The 13,078-nt window shown below is 43.8% G+C and overlaps 1 protein-coding gene across 1 annotated transcript in view; it reads right to left on the reverse strand.

Moving 5' to 3' along the window:
* Positions 1–11,934, reverse strand: part of uba1 (ubiquitin-like modifier activating enzyme 1) — a 109,348-nt gene extending 97,414 nt beyond the window's left edge. Inside the window, exon 1 of the mRNA XM_071349408.1 lies at positions 11,728–11,934. The gene's annotated coding sequence lies outside the window, so the exon portion shown is untranslated. The remainder of the gene's footprint in view (positions 1–11,727) is intronic.
* Between the last annotated feature and the right edge of the window lie 1,144 nt (positions 11,935–13,078).

The raw sequence follows: 13,078 nt of genomic DNA on the forward strand, positions 1-13,078 counted from the left end.
AGGATGTAACGTAACAAAATGTGGAAAAAGTCAAGGGGTCTCAATACTTTCCAAATACACCGTATAAAAAAAAAATGGAACACCTGTCTCAGTGGAGTAATCCATTGTAGAGGCCTGTCTCAGTGGACTAATCCATTGTAGAGGCCTGTCTCAGTGGACTAATCCATTGTGGAGGCCTGTCTCAGTGGACTAATCCATTGTGGAGGCCTGTCTCAGTGGACTAATCCATTGTAGAGGCCTGTCTCAGTGGACTAATCCATTGTAGAGGCCTGTCTCAGTGGACTAATCCATTGTAGAGGCCTGTCTCAGTGGACTAACCCATTGTAGAGGCCTGTCTCAGTGGACTAATCCATTGTAGAGGCCTGTCTCAGTGGACTAATCCATTGTAGAGGCCTGTCTCAGTGGACTAATCCATTGTAGAGGCCTGTCTCAGTGGACTAATCCATTGTAGAGGCCTGTCTCAGTGGACTAATCCATTGTAGAGGCCTGTCTCAGTGGACTAATCCATTGTAGAGGCCTGTCTCAGTGGACTAATCCATTGTAGAGGCCTGTCTCAGTGGACTAATCCATTGTAGAGGCCTGTCTCAGTGGACTAATCCATTGTAGAGGCCTGTCTCAGTGGACTAATCCATTGTAGAGGCCTGTCTCAGTGGACTAATCCATTGTAGAGGCCTGTCTCAGTGGACTAATCCATTGTAGAGGCCTGTCTCAGTGGACTAATCCATTGTAGAGGCCTGTCTCAGTGGACTAACCCATTGTAGAGGCCTGTCTCAGTGGACTAATCCATTGTGGAGGCCTGTCTCAGTGGACTAATCCATTGCGGAGGCCTGTCTCAGTGGACTAATCCATTGTAGAGGCCTGTCTCAGTGGACTAATCCATTGCGGAGGCCACGGGGATGGCACACCAGTAGTACATTTACCATGTATTATCATATTTTCAAATCTACAAGGTTTGTTTGGTTATAGTAATGTCTGTTAATGCATCCCGTGTGGCTCAGTTGGTAGAGCATGGCGCTTGCAACGCCAGGGTTGTGGGTTCATTCCCCACGGGGGGACCAGGATGAATATGTATGAACTTTCCAATTTGTAAGTCGCTCTGGATAAGAGCGTCAGCTAAATGACTTAAATGTAAATGTAAATAATATGATTATTCATGTTTTTACAGTTGTCATTGTAACAGTGGACACGTTGGTTGCAGAGTGCACAACCTAGGCTACACTTGTGAGAAACACGATTTGGTTTATTTCATTTTGTTTGGAGCTCTCCTGTCAATGTTGAGTAAGGACACGCACCTGACTATGGATAGAACTAGGCTACCTGGCCTGTCTGTGTGCAAATGTAGGCCTATAAAAATGTGGGGATGTGATACTATTTCTGATCATATTAACTCACCATCACTGTGGAGCTTCTCAAAATATGTCTCTCTTCGGCCTCAAAAAGCAAGTAAACAAAGTCTGTTTTTACATCCATTGAGAATGACACTAGTTCTTCAACGTAGCCTATTTGAAAACACGTTCCAGCTCTCTCCCTTTCAATAACCACTCAGCATGGAAGGGGGGGGGGGGGGGGTGTCATGCGCTGATGTTATAAATGTTATAAAACAGCTACCTGATTACTTCTTATAGACTACAGCTGTGTCTGTCTGGAGCTCACTGGGGCAGGAAACGCTAAGGGACAAATAATATTTTATATAATGTTGTAAGTTTGCTAGTGCTAGCTTCAGGCCAGACCCAAGGTAATAGTTGATAACATATTTCAAGTTCCTTGCAGACAGGCCATGGATAGCCTATGTGATTTATAGGAATTTTAATTTTAAATCAGGATATTTTCTGCAGGCTGCAATGTTTTTATTTGTTGGCTTTATGTAGGCTATTTTTTTTTTTACATATTGGCAATAGAAGTTACTGTTAGATTTGTATCATTTTCATTTAGATATAATTTTGATGAACCACATGACATTGCAATATGAAGATCATTATAAATTAAAGGAAACTGTGCATATGAATATCATAACTGGCACGCAGGGTCAGTAGAAATGGTCGGATAACTTGGCACTCCAAATGGAAAGGTTGCTTGACCGCTGGTGTAGCCCGTTACTGGCAACTTCAGGAGCATAAAGGGCAGAATCTGTGGGGGGCCGGGGGACAGGTTGGTTTTCCTCTGGTTATATTGATCTCTGGCTCTCTCTTTAGTCATTTGTGCCTTCATTTTTTTTTCTTCGCAGGGCTTAAAGCATCAGACAAGCTCAGTAGCCTACATATAGTTGATTTTATTCAAACATAGGGTGTGTGTCTATATGGAAAAATACATGTTTAAAAAGAACAGAAGACTCTGAGCCCTCGTCCTAGCACTGCACATACTACAAGATGTACAACCAACAGGGGTCTGGAGAACGGAACAGCCGACCGGGTCTGGAGAACGGAACAGCCATTAGTGCATCCTTGACCCGCTCAAACTACGCCAGTACCAACATACTGATCCTAGCCCAAGTTCTTACGATTTCACCCTGTCTGGGACAGATTTTTTTGGGGGGCAAATTGGTGTAGTGTTTGCCCAGCATAAGAGCAAGTCAAGTTGAAAAAATATTTATATACAGTCTAATTGAGACTACCAGATAGTCATTTTTATTATTTTGTTTACAACATATTTTGATAATGTAATAACTAAATTTGACCAAATTCCAAATGCAAGCTTTAAATAAATTATCAATTTCAAGCGATTTCTTACCAAAAGACCAGTAGGCCTACGTTAGTAATTGTTACTTGATGCCCCATCGCTGGTGAGCTTCCAAAGTAAATATTCACGATCACCATTTATTTATTTATTTTAAGCTGCATATTTATGTCGAATCCTCTCACCCTACAATTTTACATTTGCACCCGACATTATAGCGGTACAGAAAATCAGCAAATTGGTTCTCAAACTTTTTTAACCCCCAAAAAGGAGTGGTTCAATCGCTGTAGCCACCATTAAAACTAGAGCCATAGCTACATATGACGACATGGACCTCTGGATTTTATGTCGGGGTCTCAACTTAATGTTGACAGTTAAAATAGTAGAATACAAAAGGTGCAATTGCGAAATTTTGGCGTGCATCAGCAGCAGTTTCTCGTTAAGTACGTTCAGAAAATATTCATACCCCTTGACTTATTCTATATTTTGTTGTGTTCAAAATGGATTAAATAGATTCTCACCCATCTACACACAATACCTTATAATGACAAAGTGAAAACATGGTTTTTGATTTTGGCACATTTATTGAAAATTAAAATACAGAAATCTCATTAACATAAGTATTCACACCCGAGTCAATACATGCTCGAGTCACCTTTGGTAATCGATTACAGCTGTGAATCTTTCCAAGCGCGTCTGCGTAGCTAGGCGCTGAAATAAAACGTGGTTATATTTTAGACGATTTACCTGCTGCAAGTCCCGCCTCTCCAATCTACTCATTGGTTTTTTACAAGCATATACCCACATGGGTGATTGACAAATTAACAAAGTCTGCAATCCAGTTGGTTGTGGTAATGCACCTTAAAGTTGGTTGCCAACCACCAGATAAGTAGAAATTAAATCTAAGACAACTAGATTTCCCTTTTTTTCCATTTTTGGAGTAGTCAGAGTAGAGAACACACAATTTTATGTGACTCAAAATGGGTGAAATTCTAGAAATATCCAGCAAAAAAAATTCAAAAGTACCATATGCATTTCAGGTAAAATAACAACCCAATGTTCATCTCTCAGGACAAATACACCACCAACAGCAAGCTAGCTCAAGGTCCATGAATGTTTCATGTGTTTTCTGACCTGTCCCCAAATGAATATAGTTGACTCACGGTTGATTTGGATATTTTAACCTGCGTGTCATGAATGTGTCCGGCGAGGATAGACCAAATCAACATGCAGAGCAGATTTGGCCAGCATGTCAGAGCTCTGCATACCTGGACTGTACAACATTTGCACACTATTCTTAAAGCATATATTTAAGCTCTGTCAAGTTGGTTGTTGATCATTGCAAGATAGACATTTTCAAGTCTTGCCAGTCTATTTCAAGCCAATGTATCATCTTGGTAAGCAACTCCAGTGTATATTTTTTGCCTTGTGTTTTAGGTTATTGTCCTGCTGAATGGTGAATTAGTCTCCCAGTGTCTGGTGGAAAGCAGACTGAACCAGGTTTTCTTCTAGGATTTTGCCTTGTGTTTTAGGTTATTGTCCTGCTGAAAGGTGAATTCATCTCCCAGTGTCTGGTGGAAAGAAGACTGAACCAGGTTTTCCTCTAGGATTTTGCCTGTGTTTTAGGTTATTGTCCTGCTGAAAGGTGAATTCATCTCCCAGTGTCTGGTGGAAAGCAGACCAGGTTTTCCTCTAGGATTTTGCCTGTGTTTTAGGTTATTGTCCTGCTGAAAGGTGAATTCATCTCCCAGTGTCTGGTGGAAAGCAGACCAGGTTTTCCTCTAGGATTTTGCCTGTGTTTTAGGTTATTGTCCTGCTGAAAGGTGAATTAGTCTCCCAGTGTCTGGTGGAAAGCAGACCAGGTTTTCCTCTAGGATTTTGCCTGTGTTTTAGGTTATTGTCCTGCTGAATGGTGAATTAGTCTCCCAGTGTCTGGTGGAAAGCAGACCAGGTTTTCCTCTAGGATTTTCCCTGTGCTTTGCTCTATTCCCTTTATTTTTATCCTAAAAAAAAACTCCCTAGAAGTGGCCGATGACAAGCGCGGCCGGCCCACTCATTAGGCGGGATTGGGCGGCCATTGGGCAGATTGACATGGGTGGCATTTTCTGAGCTAAACGGACCAAGACGCACCTCCAACACACAAAACCTCACAATTCTGCCCAAAAACAATGACAATTTCACTCAACCAGTGGCATATGGGCTTTTCACCAGTGCCGCACTGTGATAAACAGTGGACACTTTGTCGAAGGCTAGGAAGCAAAATATACTGAACAAAAATATAAACGCAACATGCAACAATTTAAGATTTTGCTGAGTTACAGTTTAAAGGAAATCAGTCAATTGACAAATTGATTAGGCCCTAATCTATGGATTTCACATGATTGGGCAGGGACGCAGCCGTAGGTGGGCATAGGCCCACCCACTTGGGAGCCAGGCCGACCCAATGGGCAGCCAGTTCCAGCCAAACAATGAGTTTCCCCCACAAAAAGGGCTTTATTACAAAGAAATACTCCTCCCTACCCGCAGGTGAAGAAGCCAGATGGAGGTCCTGGGCTGGCGTGGTTACACGTGGTCTGTGGTTGTGAGGCCAGTTGGACCTACTGCTAAATTCTACTAAACGATATTGGAGGTGGCTTATGGTAGAGAATTTAACAAATTATCTGACAGATTTGGTGGACATTCCTGCAGTCAGCATGCAAATTGCACGCTCCCTCAAAACTTGCGACATCTGTGGCATTGTGTTGTGAGACAAAACTGCACATTTTAGAGTGGCCTTTTATTGCCCCCAGCACAAGGTTCAACTGTGTAATGATCATGATGTTTAATCAGATTATTGATACACCACACCTGTCAGGTAGATGGATTATCTTGGCAAGAGATAAAATGCTCACTAACAGGGATGTAAACAAATTTGTGCACAAAATTTGAGCGAAATAAGCTTGTGCATATCTAACATTTCTGGGATCTTTTATTTCAGCTCATGAAACATGAGACCAACACTTTACATGTTGCTTTTATATTTTAGTTCAGTGTATTTTGCTTGTCCATTCCCAGCGCATCTCTTCAGGGTTCTGTTGGAGAGGCGTCGCTGCGGCAACCACCTACCTTCCGTCAAAAAAAAAAAAAAAAACATCTAACAAAATGTAGCAGGTATAGGATATGTTTGAGGATCTACACTGATCTCAAAAACGACCTCTCCAGAATCCATCACAGTGATGGAGAACTTGAACCCCTACCTACTGCTGCGTTGGCCTACAGAGCATCTCGGGATTCCATGCACTCAGTTCTCATTTTAGTCATTTAGCAGACGCTCATCCAGAGCGATTTACAGGAACAAATTGCGGTTTGCTCAATGGCACAGACAGATTTCTCAACTAGTCAGCTCGGGAAGTCAAACCAGCAACCTTTCGGTTCATAACACAACGCTCTTAACCACTAGGCTGCCTGACACTTTTCTTTAGCCGCCAATTGATTACAGTCTACCAGTGTACTGTCCATTGTCCATTGATTACCCCATGACATAACCAAATTTCCATGACCAATAATTCTACGTATAAAACAAGTCAGCGTAATGTGCTATCGCCACCGGGAGGCTGCTCTCTGATCCCATGTGGGTATCGCCACCGGGAGGCTGCTCTCGGATCCCACGTGGGCATCGCCACCGGGAGGCTGCTCTCGGATCCCACGTGGGCATCGCCACCGGGAGGCTGCTCTCGGATCCCACGTGGGCATCGCCACCGGGAGGCTGCTCTCGGATCCCACGTGGGCATCGCCACCGGGAGGCTGCTCTCGGATCCCACGTGGGCATCGCCACCGGGAGGCTGCTCTCGGATCCCACGTGGGCATCGCCACCGGGAGGCTGCTCTCGGATCCCACGTGGGCATCGCCACCGGGAGGCTGCTCTCTGACCCCACGTGGGCATCGCCACCGGGAGGCTGCTCTCTGATCCCATGTGGGCATCGCCACCGGGAGGCTGCTCTCTGATCCCATGTGGGTATCGCCACCGGGAGGCTGCTCTCGGATCCCATGTGGGCATCGCCACCGGGAGGCTGTTAGGCAACTGTATAAAACGCATGTGGTCAACCCTCAGCCTGGAGAGCTACTGGGTGTGCAGGCTTTTGATCAAGCCCCGCTCAAACACATCAGAGACAGTTGATCAAGCCCCGCTCAAACACATCAGAGACAGTTGATCAAGCCCCGCTCAAACACATCAGAGACAGTTGATCAAGCCCCGCTCAAACACATCAGAGACAGTTGATCAAGCCCCGCTCAAACACATCAGAGACAGTTGATCAAGGTCCGGTTGAGCAGCTCATTTCTAAAAATGTGTTTTGTTAGAGGGGTACTGGAATAAGATCCTGCACACCCATTATCTCTCCTGGAGGATGGTTGACCACCCATTATCTCTCCTGGAGGATGGTTGACCACCCATTATCTCTCCTGGAGGATGGTTGACCACCCATTATCTCTCCTGGAGGATGGTTGACCACCCATTATCTCTCCTGGAGGATGGTTGACCACCCATTATCTCTCCTGGAGGATGGTTGACCACCCATTATCTCTCCAGGAGGATGGTTGACCACCCATTATCTCTCCTGGAGGATGGTTGACCACCCATTATCTCTCCTGGAGGATGGTTGACCACCCATTATCTCTCCTGGAGGATGGTTGACCACCCATTATCTCTCCTGGAGGATGGTTGACCACCCATTATCTCTCCTGGAGGATGGTTGACCACCCATTATCTCTCCTGGAGGATGGTTGACCACCCATTATCTCTCCTGGAGGATGGTTGACCACCCATTATCTCTCCTGGAGGATGGTTGACCACCCATTATCTCTCCTGGAGGATGGTTGACCACCCATTATCTCTCCTGGAGGATGGTTGACCACCCATTATCTCTCCTGGAGGATGGTTGACCACCCATTATCTCTCCTGGAGGATGGTTGACCACCCATTATCTCTCCAGGAGGATGGTTGACCACCCATTATCTCTCCTGGAGGATGGTTGACCACCCATTATCTCTCCTGGAGGATGGTTGACCACCCATTATCTCTCCTGGAGGATGGTTGACCACCCATTATCTCTCCTGGAGGATGGTTGACCACCCATTATCTCTCCTGGAGGATGGTTGACCACCCATTATCTCTCCTGGAGGATGGTTGACCACCCATTATCTCTCCTGGAGGATGGTCGACCACCCATTATCTCTCCAGGAGGATGGTTGACCACCCATTATCTCTCCTGGAGGATGGTTGACCACCCATTATCTCTCCTGGAGGATGGTTGACCACCCATTATCTCTCCTGGAGGATGGTTGACCACCCATTATCTCTCCTGGAGGATGGTTGACCACCCATTATCTCTCCTGGAGGATGGTCGACCACCCATTATCTCTCCTGGAGGATGGTCGACCACCCTTGATGTAAAACATTGCAACCAAATATGTTTCATGCCTTTTGAAATAATTAGCTCATTCAATATATCAAAGATCAAATGGCTATGGCAGGCTAAAAATAGTTTTATTCAGCTGAAGCCCACAAATAGTCTTCAGGAAATGTAGCTTTTCTAGTTTAGTAATTTATTTTAGAAGTGTTTAGGCTACTTTTCTGACTAAGTTTTGAAACCACAATCTAAAAGAGAGGCTACATCTAATCTTTCTTCCTAAACATTTGTGTTCACGATTCACAAATTATTTTGATTCACATGATTTGAATCAAGCGCAATTGATCCGAATCCCCACTAATACAATGGTGAAGTGAATTGTTTGTTTCATCAAAAATAGTTTAAAATGAATCATGAATTGCAAAAAAAAATTTTTTTTATCAACTTTGTATGGCCTCATTAGCTGGTATCGATGGAACGTTTTTTGGGACATGAGGAAAACATTAATGCTAATAATAGCTAAACAGTTAACTGGAAGGTACAAGACGGGTTTTGAATTGGCTACCTAGTTATTAGTCTGTTCATAATTTTACAGGCGTACATGCTGCTGCATTGTGACAGTCTCTCTTGAGCAATGGCCCACTCATCTCCCACACAGACAGGTGCTGCTCCCACACACAGACAGGTGCTGCTCCCACACACAGACAGGTGCTGCTCCTACACACAGACAGGTGCTGCTCCTACACACAGACAGGTGCTGCTCCTACACACAGACAGGTGCTGCTCCTACACACAGACAGGTGCTGCTCCTACACACAGACAGGTGCTGCTCCTACACACAGACACGGTGAAGTGGCATCCCGATCCTGGCTGCCATGTTGTTGTTTTTTTTTACTTTATTGATCAAATATTTTGAAACTGCATAAATAAATTACATTAAAAACAGAAATTAAATTAATTTCAATTACTTTTATCATTTTCCAGAACTTTTCCAGGCCTGGGAAAAACGTCAAATTCTATGACTTTTCCAGGGTTTTTAAAATGACCCTGCATTTCTGTTGGAGTTTACGTTATAGTAAATAGGCTTGCGGGTCCATTTTACGTCACACTCCGCTAGAAACAATTCTGGCATGACTTCGGCATTCTTTGAAATTCTGATGGGTTTTATGGAATAACTAATAAAATATAAATATTAGGTGTAACTTTGCATTGGGACTTTTAATCCAGGACCTATATAATAGGCGGTGTCAGAGGAAAACCCATAAAATTGTCAGAGACTCCAGTCACCCAAGTTATAGACTGTTTTCTCTGCTACCGTACGGCAAGCTGTAGCGGAGTGCCAAGTCTAGGACCAAAAGGCTCCTCAACAGCTTCTACTCCAAAGCCATTAGACTGCTGAACAATTCATAAAAATCACCACCGGACAATTTACATTGACCCCCCCTACTCCTCTTGAACAATGCTGCTACTCGCTGTTTGTTTATTATCTATGCAGTCACATCACCCCCACCTACATGTATAGATTACCTAAACTAGCCTGTACCCCTGCACACTGACTCGGTACCCCCTGTTCACCCACGACTGCGTGGCCATGCACGCCTCCAACTCAATCATCAAGTTTAAAAAAAAAAAAAAAAAACCTCTCTCTCAACGTCAACAACACAAAGGAGATGATTGTGGACTTCAGGAAACAGCAGAGGGAGCACCCCCCTATCCACATCGACGGGACAGTAGTGGAGAAGGTGGAAAGTTTTAAGTTCCTCGGTGTACACATCACGGACAAACAGAATTGGTCCACCCACACAGACAGCGTTGTGAAGAAGGCGCAGCAGCGCCTCTTCAACCTCAGGAGGCTGAAGAAATTCGGCTTTTCACCAAAAGCACTCACAAACTTCTACAGATGCACAATCGAGAGCATCCTGTCGGGCTGTATCACCGCCTGGTACGGCAACTGCTCCGCCCACAACCGTAAGGCTCTCCAGAGGGTAGTGAGGTCTGCAGAACGCATCACCGGGGGCAAACTACCTGCCCTCCAGGACACCTACACCACCCGATGTCACAGGAAGGCCATAAAGATCATCAAGGACAACAACCACCCGAGCCACTGCCTGTTCACCCCGCTATCATCCAGAAGGCGAGGTCAGTACAGGTGCATCAAAGCAGGGACCAAGAGACTGAAAAACAGCTTCTATCTCAAGGCCATCAGACTGTTAAACAGCCACCACTAACATTTAGTGGCCGCTGCCAACATACTGACTCAACTCCAGCCACTTTAATAATGGGAATTGATGGAAATTATGTAAAAATGTATCACTAGCCACTTTAAACAATGCCACTTAATATAATGTTTACATACCCTACATTACTCATCTCATATGTATATGTATATACTGTATATCATCCACTGCATCTTGCCATCTTTATGTAATACATGTATCACTAGCCACTTTAAACTATGCCACTTTATGTTTACATACCCTACATTACTCATCTCATATGTATATACCGTACTCTATACCATCTACTGCATCTTGCCTATGCCGTTCTGTGCCATCACTCATTCATATATCTTTATGTACATATTCTTTATCCCTTTACACTTGTGTGTATAGGGTAGTAGTTGTGGAATAGTTAGGTTAGATTACTTGTTGGTTATTACTGCATTGTCGGAACTAGAAGCACAAGCATTTCGCTACACTCGCATTAACATCTGCTAACCGTGTGTATGTGACAAATAAAATTTGATTTGATTTGTTAATGTTAAAGATCACATCACTAGGTCAAAAACAACCCGAGACTCAACTTAGTTTGCTGTATAATCCAAAAAATGTTCTACATGCTCTCACAAATAATGCAAACAATAGCATGCTGGAATAGATGGCTCACAAGCCAAGTGAATGTTATGGAACTACTCTGCCACATTTTGGGGTTGGGGTGGGGGGGGGGTCAACATTCTTGGGAGAATTGAGGCGAATGAGTGTTGGGGGAGGGGTGGTTGGCAAATCACAAAGGCCCAAGTGGGCCGCTTCTTCTCGGGTGCAGAGGAAAAGAGGACGGGGCAAGGGGTTCGGACCTTTGTCGTAGCAAGAAAATGGAAATGGATTCTCTTCTGCATGAGTACAACATATTCTCCGTGCACACGGGACTTGTTAATGTTCCCATGTCGTTGCCTTGCGAGTTGGTTTACAAGCATTATAATGACATGGGTAGCTAGCAAACGCTGCCCCTGGATTCATGTTCTAACAAAGCCGACGACGCAGTACGAGCTAGCCAAGTTCAATCATGCTAGGTAGCTAGCTAATTAGCTAACTGAATCCGTTAGCTTTTACTAACGGATTCGACGACGTTACAGTAAATTAGTTAGCTAACGTTAGTTATCGACTCCTTCAGGACGTTATTAACCAGCTTGTTATACAGATAATAAAAAGAGCTGCCTGCTGCTATCTATCAAGTACAACATGTCAACATTTTCTTGGTGTTAATTTTGGCTAAGTAGTTAATTGACAGGTTAAAAACCACTGACTTGCGTAGTTGTTAGCAAGTAGCTAGCTAAAGCAACCTGGGGGCGAAAACGAATTCCAACGACATTTTCAGTACTGACTGAATCACCAAGTTCGGTAGCTATCTACAGTAGTTAGCATTGGCGACAAAAGTATGCAGAACTCACCACATCCGATATTACTCGGGCCTGGTCCGTAGTATATATATATATATATATGTTTCAAATACAAAAAAAACGCCTGGCTAACAAACTTCAAAACTAATCTTAACGTTATTCTCCGTTTTTCATCTGTCAAAGTCAAGGGATGTACGTGAATGTTCACCCTGCTGGACGGTTGCCGGCCGGGTATTCCCAGCACCGCTTGGAGTCTCCCTAAGTCACGCTTGCAGCCAAGCACGTATTTTTCTTCGAGGTTTAACGGCGGTTGGCATCCAATACATGTTGCATTACCGCCACCTACTAGACTGGAGTATAACTACCTTATACTTTGCTTGAAAAAAACAACAAATACCGTACCACCTAACACTACAGTCACAAAAAAAAAAAAAATCTCCACTATTTAAATCTTTCTAGTCCTACCTCAGGCCAACAGCCTGAAAGGATGGGACACCACCACTGAACACACCCTGTAACTCTTCTGATGTTAAGTCTCGCACACCCAAATACCTCTCTGCAGCTGCCACCACAACTTCAATTTTCTGTGACTTACGTTCCATCCCTGCAGTACAGTTGATAACCATTGCTATACATTCTAAAAATCCAATCTTACTGAAACATACAGTACGAGTCAAATGTTTGGACACACCTACTCATTCAACGGTTGTTCTTTATTTTTTACTATTTTCTACATTGTAGAATAATAGTGAAGACATCAAAACTATGAAACAACACATATGGAATCATGTAGTAACCGAAAAAGTATTTAAAAAAATCTAAATACATTTTAGATTCTTCAAAGTAGCCACCCTTTTCGCCTTGATGACACCTTTGCACACTTTTGGCATTCTCTCAACCAGCTTCAAGAGGAATGCTTTTCCAACAGTCTTGAAGGAGTTCCCACATATGCTGAGCACTTGTTGGCTGCTTTTCCTTCACTCTGCGGTCCAACTCATCCCAAACCATCTCAATTGTGTTGAGGTCGGGTGATTGGGCTGCAATCTGAGGTACAGTATTTTGCCGATTTCTGAGACTGGTAACTCTAATGAACTTATCCTGTCTTCACTATTATGATTTCTGAGGCTGGTAACGCTAATGAACTTGTCCTGTCTCCACCATTATGATTTCTGAGGCTGGTAACTCTAATGAACTTATCCTGTCTCCACTATTATGAATTCTGAGGCTGGTAACTCTAATGAACTCATCCTGTCTCCATTATTATGTCTCTAGCCAGAAGTTTTGCTTCGCGTTTCTGATTTATTCTACAATTCAAACATGGAGATTATCCCAAACTCCAGTTCCACCTCCAGCTTCCCTTTCATATTGTGAACTTTGGCCATGAGGACCTTTACCGGCACCT

Source organism: Salvelinus alpinus, chromosome 17 (genome assembly GCF_045679555.1).
Source record: "Salvelinus alpinus chromosome 17, SLU_Salpinus.1, whole genome shotgun sequence".
NCBI lineage: Eukaryota > Metazoa > Chordata > Actinopteri > Salmoniformes > Salmonidae > Salvelinus > Salvelinus alpinus.